The sequence below is a fragment of the Pocillopora verrucosa genome, chromosome 6 (assembly GCF_036669915.1).
Source record: "Pocillopora verrucosa isolate sample1 chromosome 6, ASM3666991v2, whole genome shotgun sequence".
Classification (NCBI taxonomy): domain Eukaryota; kingdom Metazoa; phylum Cnidaria; class Anthozoa; order Scleractinia; family Pocilloporidae; genus Pocillopora; species Pocillopora verrucosa.
In genome coordinates this window covers 4,962,243-4,983,101 of record NC_089317.1, presented here as the reverse complement: position 1 = coordinate 4,983,101, position 20,859 = coordinate 4,962,243, and the positions used below count along the sequence as shown (strand labels likewise).

The 20,859-nt window shown below is 36.5% G+C and overlaps 3 long non-coding RNA genes across 4 annotated transcripts; 2 read left to right on the top strand and 1 right to left on the bottom strand.

Moving 5' to 3' along the window:
• Positions 1-7,850: 7,850 nt before the first annotated feature.
• On the top strand, positions 7,851-10,061 carry LOC131784746 (uncharacterized). The gene is made up of 3 exons (XR_009340228.2): positions 7,851-8,028; positions 8,280-8,346; positions 8,745-10,061. It is a non-coding gene; the product is annotated as an uncharacterized lncRNA (long non-coding RNA).
• A 67-nt stretch (positions 10,062-10,128) lies between these two features.
• On the bottom strand, positions 10,129-14,144 carry LOC136281793 (uncharacterized). Of its 2 annotated transcripts, XR_010717997.1 has the most exons (5): positions 13,960-14,144; positions 11,884-11,968; positions 11,653-11,751; positions 10,746-10,897; positions 10,129-10,269 (listed from the first exon to the last, which is right to left on the bottom strand). It is a non-coding gene; the product is annotated as an uncharacterized lncRNA (long non-coding RNA). The 2 variants fall into 2 exon arrangements; XR_010717998.1 differs by lacking the exon at positions 11,884-11,968.
• Positions 14,145-14,410: 266 nt separating this feature from the next.
• On the top strand, positions 14,411-18,195 carry LOC136281794 (uncharacterized). The gene is made up of 3 exons (XR_010717999.1): positions 14,411-14,549; positions 15,500-16,999; positions 18,097-18,195. It is a non-coding gene; the product is annotated as an uncharacterized lncRNA (long non-coding RNA).
• The last annotated feature ends 2,664 nt before the right edge of the window (positions 18,196-20,859 follow it).

The window sequence follows — 20,859 nt, the reverse complement described above, 5'->3', positions numbered from 1 at the left end:
ACTGAAAATATGTCTACTTTTTATATGCTACTTTTTTTGCGTGCAGAATGCCTACGCTATCACTGTGGATATTTTTTAAAGACTTATCAGTTGTCAAGATAACTGAGAAATGTTCAATTTGTTATCATTTTTTATTTCGTATGTATTGCGTGAGAACACGGTTTTCGTTAAGACTTTCTTGTGATCAGAATTTTGGAAAATATGTTTACATGGTTAATTTATTGTTACAGCGGATTACAGTGGGTGTCTTTTCTAGCTTTTCCGATCTGTCTTTTCGAATCCAACTGACGAAACTCCCATATCTTGTCTCCTCATTCATTTATAATATTTACAGTCCTGGATCTTAAATCCCCAATTTCCTTGCCAAATAAATCCCAAATGTAAAAATTTCGTTATTTTCACTGACTCGAAGACGTATTTCAAATTTTTAATCTAAGATGGCCTGCGATGGTTATTTTACAAGTTCCATCATAGTTTAGATTCAAACGTGATTCTGGAGACTACACCTGATTCAGGGTAGTATTTAAATGCAAGCAGAACATGACAAATGCTGATCACAAAATAGAATAATAAAAGTCTCTTCCTTATAAAAAATCAAAGTAAGACATTTCCTTAAAATTTCCATCTTAGATGGATAACGCTTTCCTGGTGTAAACAAAGCTAAACAAGGAATGAAGAAACCCAAACTAAATGAATATTTTGAGAAGTCGAACGCCAAAACACATATTGACAATGATTGTTGATCATAGGATTATATCTTCCGCCTGCAGTCTCGGTGAACGTGTCTGACATATGGAAACCTCTGCTGCCCTAAATGGAGACCATGACAGTTCTAGTTGATCATGACCACATTGTTATTTTTAGGTAATGGTGCAGTACACTATGGCGCATCCAATCTAGATCAAAACATAACAGTAAACTAGAAGAACACCGCTCTTCTGACGTTATGAGAAAATTCTTTTATAACAAACAGAGCGACAACAAGGATCTGCGCGAAGAAGCCTTTTACTGTGATAGAGTGCAATTGTGATTGTTTTGGCGGGTTTTGGTAAATTCCCAATCAACAAAAATGCTCACGTCATCTTATTTACGCACGGGCGTGCGTTAATAAAGATTTTGTTCATAGCAGGTCAATAGGACTTACATAGGGCAAGCACACGCGCTATATAGAGAATAGAGTGGTTTAGCAAGAGGACGGGAACGTCCTTTCAGAACGGAGCGCGCAGCAAAAATGCCAAGAAAAAACTGGGTCGAAAACGCCGTCGCGTTGTGTTGAAAAGTGACTTAGCAGTCGTTTCAACGAACCGTCCACGTTATATTTGTTCTTGAATATCCTAACCTTGGCTCTTTAGGATCATTATCAGCTTTGAATTTTCGGTTTCATAGACCGCTTGAAGGACAACGAAATTATCCTCTTTGAGAGTGTAACCAGCACAAACCGAGGATAGTTTACTACAAGTGAGTTGTTGATATGAATCCACATGGGCGATTAAACTTTGAAATTATTTCATTCCAGTTTAGTTTCGAGTCTGCAGATTCATCTATCAAATTTTGAAGCCCACTAAACATTTTTTTTTCTATGATTTGTATCGCTGTCATTTCTTTTCGTACTTCTATATTTCAGCACTACTCGTTTTTCTTCATAATTTTATAAAGTATAATTTGGAATTGAAATCGTCGCCGTTTTTTCCCTTGTTTACTGAATATTCTTCTCAATCACGACAGTACACCTCTCTTAAGTATCACCTTCTTAGAGTTGCAATGCATTTTGAACGGAGTTATCAGGAGTTATGGTGAAAACATGTAGAGATTAAGCGACCCAACGATGGAATTGTTTACAATGAGTTCCCTTTTCACCATGAACGAATGAAATGCACTCAAACTAGTCACCAACGAAACGGTTAGACTGAGGAATCAAACTTCGTTCCTGTTTTATTTTGTTTTTGTTTAATTTAATTTTTTAACGCATAAAGTCGTTCAAGACTGAATCAAATTAATAGATTTAGACAGCCGTGTCGAAATCAAGTTGATTGTTATTTTCTTTCGTAGATGACTTTCTTGTCTAAGTTTTCACCGGCGCTGATCAAAACTAAAGACAAAAAAGTTCCAACCCGAGCTATTCTCAAATTTTTTTTATCTCTGACCTCAATTCGCAGAACACTTTTTAATTACGGTTAAAACGACAGTGACAACAAATAACACTGAATAATATAGCAGGTAACCTTCGTGTTGTTTCAATTTGATAAACTTCAACATGAGGCAAGTTTAATTTATTGATGAATTAATTCACGATAAAATTAACAGCACCCGTTCTTAGAGTTTTCATACATGGTTTAAGAAATGTATCATCCTTACGTTGCTTAAAGCCACGCTCAATTACAAAAGGTAACTGAGCCCTAAAATCTTAGATCGCTTGCTGACGAAAGTGTTTCCTTTCGGGAATCCAGAATAAACGTAGCGGTAAACTTTCACAAATTCACCGAATAAAACAAAGAAAGGAACCTAGTTATCTTGGAAATGAGTTCTGAAATCATTCCAAACAGCATCATTTCGTTTATGAGTGCACAATGAACGCAAATCCTAGGCGTTTTGATCATGACGGGAAAATCAGCGAAATGACGTCCTGAACTTGATGGGGAGAACGGCAACGCTAACACCGGAAGTCGAAATAGAGTCGTGTCCAGATTATCCGCGTGCTTTCCCGTTCTGAAATGACGTTCCCGTCCTCTTGCTAAACCACTCTAATGTATGGATGTACGTGGGAAGTTTGGAGAGCACGAGATACCTCTTACTAACCGAGTTCGAGGGCCGCACTGCATGTTACGGACCGAGTTTTTTTCGGATTAATAGCCTAAAGACAAAGCGCACAGGGGCCATAAATCGAGCAGAAAACCAGGTTAGTACTTACAGTTAGTACTTATGTTATAAACCAACAAAATTTTCTGAGGTATCTGCATCCTGCATTGAAAGGAGACGTTAGATGGACGAAATCCGTACAGAGTGGTTAATGACTCTGCCACGTATTCCAGCATTTTTGACGGCCTTGGAAATAAATTTGCTAAATGGTTCTTTCCTAAAGGACTTCTCATGTACCGGCGGTGTTTACTGCAACGAAAAACGGTTTATTTCGAGAACAGTGACAATGCTCTAACTCAGTATGAGCGGTTTATGTTACTGATAAACCACCAAAATTTATTAAAAAACGTGTATTTCACGCCACTTAACCAAACATTATTAAAGGGAGAAATTGATTCATCGAGACGTGCCGTATCTGTATAACATAAATATAAGTACGCAAATTATGTATTGGAGATGATCCAGCATCAGAGCGAAATGACCCACTTTTCGCCATAAAACTTAATCGTGGAGGGTCATGCAGCGGGATGCTGAATTGAATGACCTGATAATTTGTTATTTACTTTATCAATACGGTACTTTATTATGCATTTCCACAACATTCGCAGTCACTCATGATTTCTAGACAATCTATTTCCCTTTGAATAGGCAATTTTACAGTTGTGTACTTAGTTACCAAGCCTTTGATTTGGAGTGAGGTTGAAGGTGACCTTGTTAACGTTGTGATAGAGATCAGTATCTAGTTAGCATGATAACAAAGTAATTTGCATTTGACAAAGCAGCAAGGTTTGTATTATAACAAGGTCAACCTTAGCCTCACTCATGTTCAAAATGGACAAATGAACCCGTATCCTTGTTCCAGAAAGCAGATACCCTGCATCAAGAAGGAACTGGGAACTGACAACTCTTAACAAGTTTAATAAGATATCTTAAAAACCCAACCGGTAGAAAAATAACGACGTCTTTTGACATCATTTTCAGCGTGATAGGAAAGTCGGTTTACGATGGCAAAGTTATTGACCAATGGCACAAGGTAAAATAAAAAGTGTAAAGTCAACTTTGTTTTTTTTTCTATGTTGGCGAATTAACCATGAAACTACTGAAGGCAGTAAAGCCCTTATTTAAAGGTGGAAATTTCATTAAAAAAAACGTAACACACTTAACCTTCTGAATATCGGAGTTTTTACATTACAATGCAGCGGAAATACTAAAGGAATGGTTCATTACACAAACAAATGCAAACTATATTGACGAGGTCAGGTCTCTTTAAACGAACTTTTTCCTCGCACAGTTCACAGCTGCCTCTGGCTATTTTAAAACCCTATCACTTATGACAGCAGTCAATTTACTGCCGACTTTTTCGGGCTCCTCCTCCTAAATCACGCCTGTGCGTGAAATTTAGAGTACTCTGCCACTTCGTTAGTGAACAAAAATCGATTTCCAGGAGTTAGGGGTATGTAGGGAACAAATTAAACCTGTATCATGTGGTCGCCCTGTTTTTAGCGGTCGGTTTTCAAAATACCGAAATTTCTAGACGGCCTATATTTAGAGTTTATCTCTATTACGGCCTGCTTGCATTATCCTCCACTTGTACCGAATGATCAATCAAGGCAGAACCACTGAAATAGTTCTAAGAATAATCTTTGATGCAAAATTAATCCATGTTTATCTCCCGAAATCGAAGTTACTAGAATTTTTCAGCTAGTTTTGGGACATTGGTGATAAATTACGGCATACAATTGTGTTTTTTTTTAAATCGTTGTTTATAATACCCCTATTTTTCCTGTTTTAAGTGGTCAGCCTGTAGTGGGCCATTCCCCGTAAAAATGAAAGTACTCTTTGGGGTTCACCCCTTTGTTCTATCTTGACACTGCTGATATTACTCACAGAAGTAAGATGTCAAGTTACTTACATTCGTTAGTAACATATTTTTAAAACGTAGACATGGATATCCAGAAGTTTTCGCTGTTCATACTTTTGTTTGTCGCTTATGTAGAAGAAACTTACGGCTCTGAAGGTAAGTAAGGCAGATTGCTTTAAGTTACACCTTTGTAGTCTTTTAAATAATTCATAAGTGTGCGGTTGTAAAAAAATATATCTCAAGTGTGTATTTTCAAGTCAAACAAACCTTGCGATCAAACAATCATGTCGTGCCGGAAGTTTACTAAATAAACAACGAGATTTGCATTCCTCGAAATTGTTTCAGAAGAACCGATACATTTCAGAGAGCTTAAGTTCTACATGGACTCAAGGAAACCAATTTCTGAATAACTACGTTCATCAACATACTTGGGAAATCACTGAAATGGCCCTCAGTAATACTAAGATCTCCATTTTGTATCCGTCGTATTTACGCCAACCAGCTATTTCCATCTCCCATTATTTTGGCATTTCACTATAGAAATGCTTTAAAGCCTTTTATTTCGAAATCAGCAAATTTCATCTGGCACAAAGGGTATTAAAAGATTCTTTATTTATTCGAGTGTATGGCATTGTTCAAATACAAGATAATTTGTACTCTCTTGTGGAATATAATTGCACCTTGTCAACTTGGCTGGGCTTTTTGCAGAAGATAAATACGATTGTGATGAACTGATTTCGTGACAGGGGGTTTCCCTCATTTTTTCCGTACATGATAACAAAGTAATTTGCATTTGAAAAGCAGCAAGGTTGGTATCATAACAAGGTCAACCTTAGCCTCACTCCTGTTCAAAATGGACAATTCAACCCGTGTTTTGTTCCAACAAGCAGATACCCTGCATCATGAAAAAAACTGGGAACTGACAACTCAACACGTTTGATAAGATATTTTCCAAACCTTAACCAATAGAAAAATAAAGACGTCTTTTGACATAATTTTCAGCGTGATAGGAAAATCGGTTTGCGATGGCAAAGTTACCGACCTATGGCACAAGGTAGAATAAAAAGTGTAAAGTCAACTTTTTTCGACAACGTGATAGTTTTGTTGGCGAAGTAACTATAAACCTACTGGAGGAAGTTAAGCCCGAATTTGAAGGTGGGCATTTTATTAAAAAATCTAACACACTTAATTTTCTGAATATCGGAGTTTTTACATTACAATGAAGCGGTAATACTTGAGAAATGGTTCGTTACGCAAACAAAGGAAAACTATATTGACGAGGTCAAGTCTTTTTGAACGAACATTTTTCTCGCACAGTTCACAGCTGCCTCTGACTATTTTAAAACCCTATCACTAATGACAGCAATCAATTTACTACCAACTTTTTCGCGGTCCTTCTCCTAAAGGTCACCCTGTTTTTAGCGGTCAGTTTTCAAAATACCGAAACCTCACATGACCTATATTTAGCGTTTATCTCTATTAAGCAGACGTGATCGATCACCCTTTACTGAGTCCCAACGGCCTGCTTGTGTTATCCTCCACTTGTATATTTTGAACGATCATTTCTAACAGAACCACTGAAATAGTTCTAAGAATAATCTTTGATGCAAAATTTAATCCTAGTTTATCTCCCGAACTCGAAGTTAGTAGAAATTTTCAGCTAGTTTTGGGACATTAAGTGGTAAATTATGGCATATAATTGAGTTTTTTCCTCGTCGTTGTTTATAAATCCCCCATTTTTTCTCTATTACGCAGTCAACCTGTAGTGGGCCATTCCACGTGGAAATAAAAGTACTCTTGGGTTCAACCCTTTGTTTTATCTTCACCTTGCTGATATTGCCAGCAGTCACGTCTCTGATGTAGAGGTGAAAGTGAAAGTAAAAGTGGAAGTGGGTTTTTTCCTTCCGTCATAATAAAGGACATGAGATAGAAATCTCGTGATAACAACAAACCATAATCTTCATTCGACAGTAGCATATTTTGAGACATAGACATGGATATCCAGAAGTTTTCGCTGTGTATCTTTTTGTTTGTCGTTCATCTAGGAGAAACTTACGGTTCTGAAGGCAAGTAAGGCAAATTGCTATTAGTTACACCTTTGTAATACAATGGGCATTTTCAAGTCAAACAAATAGTAACTGATCTTGCGGAAGTAAATTGAATAAACAACGGGATTTACATTCCTCGAAATTGTTTCAGAAGAGCCGATAAATTTCAGAGAGCTAAAGTTCTTCATGGAATCAAGGGAACCAATTTCTGAATAACTACGTTCATTAATATACTTTATAAATCACTGAAATGGCCCTTGGTATTACTTAGATCTCCATTTTTGTATCCTTCGTATTTCTTCACGCCAACCAGCTATTTCCATCTCCCATCATTTTGGCATTTCACTTTAGAAATGCTTTAAAGCTTTTTATTTCGAAATCAACAAATTTCATCTGGCACAAAGGGTATTAAAAAAGATTCTTTCTTTATTCGAGTGGAATGTATTGTTCAAATACAAGATAAGTGTACTCTCTTGTGGAATATAATGGCACCTTGTCAACTTGATTATGCTGTCTGATTTTGGCGTTAATGAAATTCTAACGCAAATATATCTATTCTCAATCCAAATAGCTGAGCTTCGTCCAGATAAATTGGGTTCCAGGGGCTGAGAACCAAACTAATAGACTTATGGCACTCTCAAATTATACTCGAACAAAGGTAAAGAGTGACGAACTGATTTCGTGAAAGGGGTTTCCCCTCATTACCCTTACAAGAAAATATAACATTTGCTTGCTATTCAAATAAAAATTGGCCCTCAATTGTATTTGACAATCGGCGCTTAATGCGGTGCCGATTGATACAGGTTCATAGACAGGCTTAGTTTGTTACCTAAATACCCCACTAGCTCTCTCACTTTGTAAGCATCCTGTTCTTAAACACAAATTCAACTTATTCACATTGATTTCTGATGAACTGATTTCGTGAAAGGGGTTTCCCCTCATTGCTATTAAAAGCAAATATAACACTCGCTTGCTAATCAAATAACACAAATTCCACAGACGATTCCCAGCTCAAGACAATTGACCCCAGTCGAAATTCCGGCTTGGTTGTTTTTTTCTTGTTCGGTCACAAATCGCGGTCAAGTTCTCATCATGCATGCGCAATTTTTTGACTCTGACGCATACGCGACGTTTTAACTAATGAGCACATGACATGGTGTAATGGCGGACGAAGAGAAGCTTTCGTGGTGTGTATAACACGCTCAAAACGCATACAAGATATGCAGACATCGTTCGCAGTAGACCCACACTAACAGATAGCAGGTAATTTAGTGTTAACAACTGAGTTGAAAACGTAAATTAGCCACCGTAAAGGGTAAAAAAGCTGACGTTTCGAGCGTTAGCCCTTCGTCAGAGCGAATGTTTTCGGAACGGGTCGGTTCGCGAACCTTATGAGAGATCTCTTTATGAGCGAACATTTATAAGTGAACGTTCATCGAGAAACATGCTATATCAACTGCGTTATGTAATGTTAATCGAGAGAAGCATAGACGCAAATCTCATCTTGTATTTAGACGTGATCGTGAACCAAGCAAAATACCAATACGAATTTGAAAAGGTTTAGGAACAAGAGCATTAAAGGTTAGAAAATTTGTCTATGCACGTATTCTCTAATGTATCCCTTTGTCATCTACATTGTGCTGTTATGTTAATGCTTAAAAAAAGCTATTAAATAAAAAGACATTTAAGTTAAGCTGTAATGAAAGAATTGGTCAAAGTATAAGAAAGGTAAAATATCGTGCCAGTCGATATTTAATTTTCTTGGAACAAACTGATATGTTCTTGCAAGAATGAGGCTCATGTAGCTAATTATTGCAATTATAAATAAGGTAGAGACATAGGAAAAAATCCTGGCTCTCCAACATTAGTTGACCCTAACAAAACAATAGTAGCTCCATATAGTCAAGGTAACGAGTTAGATTTTGAACAGAACGCAGGACGACGATGTGTTCAATGAATTTTTGTTCTTTGATTTACAGTAACACTCAAGGGAACAGCTCTGCAAATGATCTTTTACAAATAATGAATATTGGAAATCAACTTTATTCAAGTTTGTTACGATTAGCCAGACAGGCATATTTAATGCAGTCAGAATTACCAATAGCTTTATATGTGTTTGATACTGATTATCAACTGCAATACAGTGAAAGTTACTCTAGTACTGTTCACCAAGAAATTGTTATAGAGGGATGTCGGTATTGTACGTCTTTACCAAGAGCCTTTGAGTCGTTCATGTCTGAAAGCTGCACCAATTTCATATTAACAATAGGGTGCATTGCTGTTGCAACATATTGTAATAGTAATATGGGGTTCAAAATATTTGATTCTCTTGCTAGAGATTTGTATGGTAGAGGGTAGCCTCAAGGTACATGTGTTCTTCTCGATGTACTGTCTCCTGATAGTTTAGTGCATTATTTTCAGAGTATACATAACAATGATATATTTGAAGTGAGAGGAATACAAATTTAGAATATTCAAAATAGGATGGTTTCTCAAAACAGTGTGAATGAAACCATAAACTTGAATCTAAGTTGTGCTGTAGCTCTATACTCTCTTTGCTACCCTATGATGAAATCATTTAATTAGTGAAATTACAACTCATCCTTACCCACCATTGTTGACAAAGGCAAAAAGATGTGTCATAAATCAAGTTTAGAACATAACCAGCTACCACCAGCTAATCTTCTAAGAACCATAGAAGTTTGTGGAACTGAAGTAAATTTGGATAATCTGTTTGAGAGTGAGGGATTATTAACTGATTCACTTCAAAGCAAGTCAACTGAATCATAATAATATATAATAATTAATGCACAGGCGTTTTGATATACTTCATCATACTGCAGCTTCATACTGCATCAGTTGTATCCTTAAACCCACAAAAAGATCCAAATCCATGCCATTAGAAAAATACAAGAGAAATATAATACTCCAGGGGAATACAGAATACTGTTTGCTACATGTTCATGTAAAGTAGTTGACAGAAAGGAGAAAAAACAATTTAGGAATATGAAAAATAAACAGGAAATACAGAAAAAAAATGTCCCAAAAATACAAAACAATGGATACTGTTAAGAAACAAGACCTGCTAAAGAAAATGGCACGACAATACAAAAGTATGGATTTTGATGAGAAAAAAGAGTTGTTAAAGAAGAAAGCAAAAGAATACAAAACAATGGACGCTGCTATAAAACAAGAAGTACTTAAGAGACGCAAACAAAAATGTGTTCGTAAGAACAAAACTGTAGATTCATGTATTGAAGAGTTCCACAGAAAAATAAAGGAAGGCCCATAATTTATATGTTGTATATGTAACTGAACACTTTATAAGAAATCTGTCAATACAACCAATTACCCTTCTCAGGACATTTTTAACATACTATCGTCATTTCATGGAAAAGAGTACATCTGTAGGGCTTGTCACTCGAAAGCCAATCGAGGAGTCTTCCATGTCAACCAACAGCAAACAACTTATATGTGGATGACATCCCAATTGAGTTAGAAGATCTAAAAAAAACAAGAACAAATAATAATAACCCAGCGCATTGTATTTGAAAATATAATTGTAATGTCAAAAGGGCAACAGAGGAACATTTAATGTGCTATACGTAATGTACCAGTAAATTGTTATCAAACATGTAAAATATTTCCTCGTCCTCCAGAAAGGTGTGGTATAATTCTCATTAAGTTAAAAAGAAAACCTCAGTTCAGAGGAAATGTTTATTTTGAAACTGTGAGACCAGAGTTCATAATTTCGGCACTGAACTGGTTAAAAGCCAATAATCCTTTACACAAGGATATATAAATGACACATATGACACAGGCTAATAATGATGTCACCAAATTACTAACAAATACTATTAATAATCACTTAGAGAGTACATGTGAAAATGCCGTTGATATGGGACAATCTTGTGATAACTGTTTTCTTGAGAATTCAGAATTGAACAGCTCTGTAGATACTCCTAATAATAGAACAAGACCTCTAAATGAAGATGTGGAAGACCCTTTGAATGAACACAGGTCACTAATGCCAGTCAGACATGCTTGCAGTCAGTCATTCCAGATTATCCCATTTTAACCGAGGAACATCAATCTGATAACTCCAGTGGTAGAGAAGTCTACAATATAGCACCTGGTGAAAACAAACACCCAGTGTCTCTAATGACTGATAAACTATGTGAGGAACCCCATAAAATTAATAGTTCATCTAGTAATAACCTTTGGTAGTGACTTTTTGTTTTCTTTTGGTTAATTGTCATCACCCTGGCACTTGGGGCTATTCATAATTAAAAGCTATCCAAGCTGAAACTTTTGTGAGCTATGTGAGAGAAAATATTAGAAGACAGCTCGTTTGGCAAGAGACTTACCCCGCTACAACCCTTAACCCGTAAAACAAAATTTAATCAAGTCAATACTAAAAAAAAAGAAATGAAAATAATGTCTGGTAATTAGTATTGAAATAGTAGCTCCCCCCACCCCACCCCAGAAAAGGGTCTTCACATTGCATAGCAAATGCCGTTTTGAACTCTGTATACATATGTGAGAAACCTGCATCTCTGGCATACCAAGAGAAAAAAACAGTTGCTGGATAAACCAATAATTGCATTAAAAAAAAACTTAAGCAAATGGCATCAACTTGTTCCAAAATCTTAATCTCTATAACTCTCCACAGTAAGTAAACAATGAAAAGCCCTCAACAGCAATTTTGCTAAATACCACAAGGCCTTCAATTCGTTTCCCTGGATCACAAATTTGGCTAGAATATAGGCTCCTTGAAGCCTCTTGTTGTTCAAATACAGCTGGAACACACTAAACAGGTCATTTATTTGCAAACCAAATGTCCTTATACATCATTTACTGTACACGAAAAATCGCTATATCCATTACCGTGTCCGACTAACTCATGACAAACAGCTCGGCCAAATCCTTGCCTGAATCACGATTTACAGCTTTTGGTTCAGAAGCATTTGTGATGGGAGAAGCTGTCTGCAAATAATGAAGTATAGTCAGACAACCGTAACACTATTGAGACAGCTAGCCTTTTTGTCTTTTTACCTCTATCATAATTGACCCTAATTTCTTCTGGAAACCCCTGAAATTTTAAATAATAGTACATACATATCCTGAGAAAGCCATTGGGGCAACGACAGATAAGGGCAACACATATTTTCTTCACTTTGATTTTTGATTCTTCCTGAAGCACCTGAAATTTTCAGTAATCGTACATAAACATTCTGAGAAAACATTGGGGCAACATTAGGGCAAGGAAAAAAATGGGAAACACACCCAACCCACGTGCAATACCAAGTTCTTGCAGGAATCGACCTTGTGCGGGTCCACAACGATGGCAAATGATGGATATATGATCACAGCAGTATCTCAGCTTTTTTATTGTTATATTTTTGATTCAGGCCGCCCGGAGTCATTTTACGAGGCAAATCAGGACATGCATATGACTCCTTCCACGAATACTGTTGACTTAAGCCTATTTTAAACATTGCATTCTGGATACATGCGCCAAATGTACTCCTGACTTGAATCGGCTCTGGTGAAATGAGAAACCATTCCACTGAATCGCATAATGTCTTTGCATGAAGAAATGGCTTTTCTAGGCTAACTTTTGCAACAGAAGTATTATTGTTGTTGAATAGAAATGTCACAACAAAGTTATGTTATAAAATGTGTTTTTGTTATAAAAATGGCTCATAAACATTACAAACGATTAAATTTACTTATGAAAATTTTGAGCACTGGATCACTAATAAAATCTATAGTTTCAGGCTCAATCACTTTAAATGTAGCAGTGATCGTTGGCGTGTCATCTTTTTGAATTCTTTTCAAATCTCATTCGGAAGTTAAAAACTACTCGTAAATTACAGAAACAACAAAGTTTGCATTTTATGCATAGACAGATAATATATCCATATTCATTGATTATTTCATCATGTATTTCAAAATTGCAATAGCTCATATAATATGGTGACAATGTTTCTTTAATATATTAAAAAAAATTAAATGAGATCATGCGATGATCAAGTTTGATGAAATTTTTTAAGATAAAATCACATGATGAATTATGTTTTGACCACTACAGTTTTGAATTCTTAATGAAACTGTAGTTTGATCTTTTTTTTTGGGAAGAAATATTTTTAGAGAAACTATAGATTAGAATTTTTTTTCGGACACTATATTTTAACTTTTTGTGGAACTATAGTTTTGAATTTTTTTTTATTATACAGTTTGACCTTTCTTTGAATCATAATGGTGAGCCATGAAATGGGTGATCTGAAATTGGATGTAAGAAACCTTCATGACAGCCATGCATTTGATAGCTACTCAGCACTCTTTTACAATCTCAAATCTTGATAAGCAAGAAATTACAGTTTACCACAGGTGGCCTAGTCATTTTATGAGGCGAATCAGCGCATGCACATGTCTCATGCTACGAAAACTGTTGACTTAGGCCTGTTTTAACCATTGCTTTCTGAATATGGGCCAAATGTAATCCCAACTTGAGTTGGCTCTGATAAAATGAGAAAACATTCCACTAAATCGCTTTATGTCTTTGCATAAAGAAAATGGCTTTTCTTGGCTCATTTTTGAAATAGAAGTGTTTTTGTTGTTAAGAGAAATGTCAGGATAAAGTTACAGTTAGAGGATCTTAATTCCAATTTTCTTCTCATCGCCGATCTTATCAGTATGCTGGATTAGCTTCTAACGCAGCTCCGTGGTTAAGGTACCATGGGAAGGTCTGACGTTCAAATTCTGAACGAAGTCTCAGATAATTTTTCAAGTTCTCAACTTGCTTCTTTTTAAATTAAGTGCACATTTTCTTATGGTATTCTGTCGCAGGACATGGGGGGTCGGGCATTGATCGCGCATGATGTTGAGAGCATGACCTCGGTAAAACGGAAGACTTCCCTTGACTTTCAGGAAGAGATTTATGACAGTTTGATGTCGAAACTCGTATCGACCAAGTCCGCTTAAGCTACCGAGGATTCATTGAGACAATGGGGCTTAGTTTAAACCTCTTTAGGTCCATATTTATCAACCACAGTTTCGCAAAATTGACGAAAACTTAACTAACTGAAGAGAAGAAGTCCAATTCGAATGGGACGCATTTCCTTTAATTTCATCAATGGATTATCTACAGTTTGATCTCTTAATCGGAGCTAAAGAGAGAGTTATACTTACTGGTAACATTCTACTGTTAGTCATATGTCCTATTATATCGTCTTCCATAGCTCGATGACACTTAAGAAAGCCAGACGAAATGGCTAACAATAGCTCCACAATCGATACATAATGTAAACGTCAAAATGGCCAGCAACATTCACATCATAGACTTCATGTATGGCATACAATATATACTCTACAATCAGTTGGATCAAACTGAAGGTGTCATTTATAAACAAACGAAATATCCTAAGAGATCATTTACTTTACACGAGATATCGTTATATCCATAACCGCCTCCGGCTAACTCATGGCAAACCGCTTAGCCAAATCCTTGCGAGAATCACGATTTCCAGCTTTTGGTCCAAAAGCGTGATAGGAGAGGCTCTCTGTAGATCATGGAGTAAAGTCGGACAACCGTAACACTACTGAGGCAGCTGGCTATTTTTTCCCTTGTGTGGCTATCTGGGTTTTTCCCTATCATAATTGACTCCAATTTGATTGACCAAGGCTTGGAAAAATTCGTTTTGATGACTCTTTGTGATGTGGGAAACTTTCCTGTAAAAAGACCTTTAAAAGCCAGTTTACAGTATATTAACTGTGAAAATGTAAGTTATCATTGCATATGACTAAGACATAATCTGACATTTTACTGATGCATAGCGAATCTACTGGCAAATCCAAGATTTGGTGTAAATGAAGATGGTTGTCAGTACGGTGGTTGTGAAACACATTTCCTCTTTGGAAAATTTCGAAATTAATAACCTGAGAAACACAACTTCTGACATTTAAGGGCAAACTCAGTGCATTTTAGTGTTTCATTAGATCCAGATATGTGTATGTGGAATTTTCCATAGATCTGCTGGCAACTTGCTAAAATGTAACATGATTATTTACTGCTTTTAGTTTACACATCTCTATATTCTTCAATATTGTTAAGTGACCTGGTCAAAAATATATAATGTAGAGTACATACCTAGCATATACTGAAGTGGCAAAGAACTCTCTTTCAGATTGTGTTTTTCACCAAAATTTTCACTTAAAAAGTTATGTTTTTAGCTAGAAATGTGCATCTTTGTATAGTTATACTTCAATTAATTCAATTAATATATTTACACTTCAATTAACAGGGCAATATGATAATAAGAAATGTTTATCCATCTAAGTATGCAGCTAGTTACTCGTTCTTTCTCAGGATGTCTTTAGAAGCGTTCGATAAATTTCCAACTGTTATGAAAACTGAAAGTAGACCTGACAAGATTCGGGGGATTATACTACAAGCGAATTTGATCCAGTCCCAGACATAGTACACCCAAGGCTTTCTGGTACATCGCACTGTGATTTTGTTGTGGTTGTCTTGGGAAAAATAGTATTTCCAATCACCTGCTCCAGATTTGAAGGCGAACTGGCGGCCTGGAAGGGCAAATATGAAAATTGCACTTTTAAGATTAGCTCTATCATTCAATGCTTGTGGAATAAAATGGATGGCTTCTCTTAAAAATTTGACTTGTGTCTGGTCAAATTCACTGAGACTTGAGAATGCTTTTTTTTTCTGCAGGAAATAAATCTTCTCTCCAAAGACATCTGGGGTTATTTCCTCCAATTCGATTGTTGATTCTTCCGGAAACTCCAAAGGCTTTCTGATACATTTCATGGTGATTTTGTTGTTGTCGTCTTGGGAAAAATAGTATTCCCAATCACCTGCTCCAGATTTGAGGGCGAACTGGGGGCCTGGAAGGGCAAAGATGAAAACTGCATTTTCAAGATTAGCTTCATCATCCAATGCTTGTGGAATGGAACGGATGGCTGCTTCTAAAAATTTGACTTGCGTCTGGTCAAATTCACTGAGATTTGAGGATGCTTTTCCTTTCTGCAGGGAATTAATCTTCTCTCCAAGGATATATGAGTCTATTTGCTTCACTTTGATTATTGCTTCTTCAGGAAAACCCTGAAATTTTTAAAAAAATAGTACATAAATATCATAAGAAAACCATTGGGGGAAGAAAAACTAAGGGCAACACTTATTTTCTTTACTCTGATTTTTAATCCCACGGAAACCCCTGAACATTTAAAATATTAATACATACATATCCTAAGAGAACCATTGGGGGAAGAAAAACTAAGGGCAACACTTATTTTCTTCACTTTAATTCTCAATTCTTCCGGAAAACCCTGAAATTTTCAATAATCGTAGATAAAAATCCTTAGAAAACCATCGGGCCAAGGAAAAATCAAAGTGCTCTATGAGCAAACTCGTGAATTGACGCATGATTTTTTGGATTATGTTTAATGTTATCTGGTTTAGGAAATTTTATGGTTGATTGTCGTATCTAGAGTACGAGCAGTAGTTCAGTGTTCGCTAATGTAGCAAAGAAACAAAGTAAAGTTGGGATAAGAAGGCATTACAATTGAAATGATAATGCTATTACATTTGACAAGGGTGGATGATGTCATGTGTTTTAAACGTATATCATTTTTGTTTCTGGTTCAAAAGAAAAGGTTGGAAGTAAATGTGGGTGAAAAGTGAAATTTACTGTCTATCATTGTAAATATTAGAAAATCAAGGCAAAACTGTCTTAATGAAAACATTAACGATTCCCTCTTTATCAAATGAGACAAAAAGGAACGAGTTTTGAGTGATATAAATAAGCCAAGACTGCCACCGTCATTTTGGATCTCCGCCTGGGTAGATTTTAGTCACGTGCTAGGCAACGTATAATCAATAACAAGATAGAATTTCATTTCAGGCCTATTTATCAATTTTGTGGTGTATAACTTTCGTATTTTAGTACGTAATATGTATTTTGAATCTTCAAATTGCCTTAAAACTTAAAAGAAAATTGTTCGTTAAAAATTCACTGAAAATCTGTAGCTAAAATTGTTTGTTTAGGTGTTATTTGATTTTCGTGTTAACTTGTAATTTCGTCAGTCGCCGGCATCTTCTGTTGCTTCACACAGGAAAAACACACGATACGAAACGTAATGATCGATTTTGTCCTTAATCTCACGCCATAACAGAAAAAGCTTTTGAACATCTGTAAACTCCGTGCGCTTCGCAGTAAGTGATATTTTCAATGAATCTTCGGATTGTTTTCAAGTTCAAGGATTGTGAATTACAATTTTATGAAAAACGAAGGTTGTTCTGTTATTTCAGTGTGAATCCTTGAATGCCTGCCAGTCGCTGGCGCCGCTTGTTGAAGCTAAAACGAAAAAAAACACTCTTTTAAGATTATCATTGGCTTCTTTTTCGCCCCACCACTATTCTTAGCAACAAAGGTCGCCATTTCGTTTGTTAATTGCTCGCCAAAAACTATCAAATGCACTCAAAAGCCTAAAATCGAAAAAAAGTTTACAGGAGTCGACCAATCGAGCGAGCGAGCGAGTGCTATTCCCTACATCGTATCTATAACTCGCTCTTTCACATGCGCGCAACTCACGAGTTAAAAAAGGGAAACTCGCTCGAACCACGTGCAATACCAAGTTCTTTCAGGAATAGAACTTCTTCAGGTCCACAACGAAGGCAAACGATCGAGATATCATCTCTGCGATATCTCGGCTTTTCAATTTTAAAACAGCCATGAAAGAAATATGTAATTTGCGAAATGAAATTCTGTAATTCGTGATTTCTATTTTGCAAATCATTAGCATATTTCCATCTCGCAAATTTTAAATTTTTCATTTCGTTTCGTTTCACAAATTACAGTAAGCCATTTTTCCAGGTTCCTAGCTTGCTAGTTTTTAAATAAAGTGCATATTTTCTTGTGGTATTCTATCGAGGGATTGCCGAGTTTCCCCTTGGAAATCTCCACCACTAACGAGTTCAAGTTTACTCGAGGGATCGGGCATCGATCGCGCAATAGATAGCATGATAGCATGAACTCGGTAAAACGGAAAACTTCCCTTGACTTCAGGAGGAGATTTGAAATCAAATATCGACACTCGTATCGACCAAGTTAGCTTAAGCAACCGAGGATCAATTGAGACAATAAGGCTTTAACTTGCTGAAAAGAAGAAGTACAGTTCGAAAGGGGTAAATTTCCTTGAATTTATCGACAGAATATTTACAGTTTGATCTGTTAATCGGAGCTAAAGAAAGAGTTATGCTTATTTTTAACAGTCCCTTCTCACCACTGTTATCTTCCTTTGTATCCATAGCTTGGAGAAACTCAAGAAAGTCAGAAGATATCTACAATAGAGTTGAAAACGTAAATTGGCCACCGTAAAGAGTTTAAAGGCTTACGTCTCAAGCGGTGGCCCCTTCTTCAGAGCGATTGGACGAATTATGGGTTGTGTGTGGGTTTATATGCAGAAAATGGAACTACGCTATTGGTGGGGATATGGTGACGAGAAAACAAGAGTAAATTAGTTGAATAAAGTTGATACCGTGGGGATTTTAGAGTGCCGATTTGGAAAATAAATTTTTGTTCAAGTGTTTTGCGGCTTTCCGAACTGCTTAAATGAAAGGAAAGGCCGCGAACTGCCGTGTGTTGTTTAGAATGATTAGGGAGATTAAAGTGTCTAGCGACTGGTTTGGATGCGTCCTTGTTATTTCTTTCTACGTCGCGAAGGTATTCTCGGAATCGGTCACCTAGTCGTCTTCCTGTTTCACCAATGTATAAATTATTCCAATAAGTGCAAGTCATGCAGTAAAGGACATTGGCGGAGGTACACGTAAAGTGGTCAGTGATCTTAATGGATCTCTTGGGTCCCGATATTTTCTCTATGTTATGAATGAAAGGACAAGTTTTGCATCGCGAGTGCATTTGAAAGTTCCAGGTGAGTCATTGTTTTGAAATGAACTTCTGATTAAAACGTTGCCTATGTTTTGTCACGTTTGAATGAAAATGAGTTGGGGTTACGAAAAGATAGTACCAGTCTCTGAATCGTTTTGGAGTAATTTAAATTTTTTAAGAATGACAGATTTAACTGCGTGGTTGTGAGGGTAAAATGTGAGAATGAATGGAATGCGATCAGTGTTTTCCTTCTCAGCCGTTTGTAGTGCTGCCTGTCGATCAATTTGCTGGGCACGGTGGTGTCCCATTTGAACGACAGAAACAGGATAGCCACGTTAATCGAAAAACTGACACATTACGGAAAAATCAGAGTCGTCATTACATAAACGACGAAGTCTGAGAAACTGTGAAAGAGGTATGGAGTTCTTGACGTGTGATGGATGTGAAGATGAATACAACAAGTAACTATGTGAATCTGTAGGTTTGTAGTACTGTAAACACTAGTGCATAAACCGTTGCCTTCCATTAAAATTTTGTTGTCTAGAAAAGCCAAAGAAGTGTCAGAAATTTCCCAGGTATATTTAAGAGCCGGGTGAAAGGAACTGACGGCGGCTATAAATTGAGTGAGCTCCCCTCTGGTAGCGGAAGTAGCCGATGCAGTCGTCAATGTAACGGCAGTAGAGTTCAGGTTTAGGGCCGTGGTATTGACTAAAAAATTGATGTTTGATAAAACTTACCAAAACATTTTGGCGTAGCTGGGTCCCATTTTAGTACCCATGGCCACGCCATTAGTTTTTTTTGTGGTAGTTACCACCGAATGAAAAGCAATTGAGTGTAAGTACTAGTTCTGCAAAACGGAGAAGTGTTTCAGAGCTAGGTTCCTTAACAGTGCGATGATCGAAAAAATGTCTGAGGGCCCGGAGACCTTCGTCATTGGGAATGTAATATGTAATAGAGATGTAATATCCATAGAACTTCGTGTTTTTACTTTTTACCGAAAATTTGTTAACACTAAAGTACTTGTTATACTCTCCACCGACGCAGCACCACAGTTTCTTTTGAAAACTTAACACCCTCTATTCAGATATCTAAAATCAGCTGCAAACCCACACACAAAACATAACAAATTTGTATATTTATATACAAACGAAATTTCCAGAAAATTTCGAAATAAAAAAACCTGAGAAATACAACTTTTGACATTTTCGGGCAAAGTCAGAGCATTTTAATGTTTCATTATTTTAACAAGAAATATGCGTCTTTGAATAGTTCTACTTCAATTAATTCAATTAATAGGTTACTTCAATTAACGAGGCCAATATGCTAATGAGAAATGTTTATTCGTCTATGTATGCAACTAATTACTTTTACGTTTTATGAAGATTTTCAAAAGCATTCACTAAATGTTTTACTCTTTCGACAACTGAAAGTTCAGTTGACAAGAGTTGAGGGATTTTACAAAAAGTGAATTTGACCCCGTCCCTCACATAGTACTCCCAAGGCTTGCTGTTACATCTACCGGTTATTTTGTTGTTATTGTGCTGGGAAAAATAGTATTCCCAATCACCTTTTCCAGATATGATGACCAACTGGGTGCCTGGCGGGGCAAATATGAAAGCTTCATTTTCAAGATCGGCTCTATCATCCAATGCTTGTGGAAAGAGATTGGATGGCCTCTTTTAAAAATTTGACTTGCATCTGATCGAATTCACTGAGACTTAAAAATGCATTTCCTTTCTGTAGCGATTCAATCTTCTCTGCAACAATATGTGGGTTTATTTTCTTCACTTTGATTATTAATTCTTCTAGGAATCCCTGAAATTTTAAATAATAGTACATAAATGTCTTAAGAAAACCAGGGGGGAAGGAAATGAAAAGGGAAACAGTTATTTTCTTCACTCTGATTTTTAATTATTTTGGAAACCCTTGAAATTTTCAATAATCATAGATAAACATCCTGAGAACCATTCGGCCAAGGGAAAAAAAAGGGGAAAGACACTCAACCCACGTGCTGTACCAAGTCTTTTCAGGAATCGAATTTCTTCAAGTCCACAAAGAGGGCAAACAATCAAGATATGATCACTGCGATATCTCAGCTCTTCAATTTTAAAACAGCTATGAGAGGTCTGAGGGCTAAGATCATTATATTTTCTATTGCATACGTGGTTTGAATTACTGCATCTTG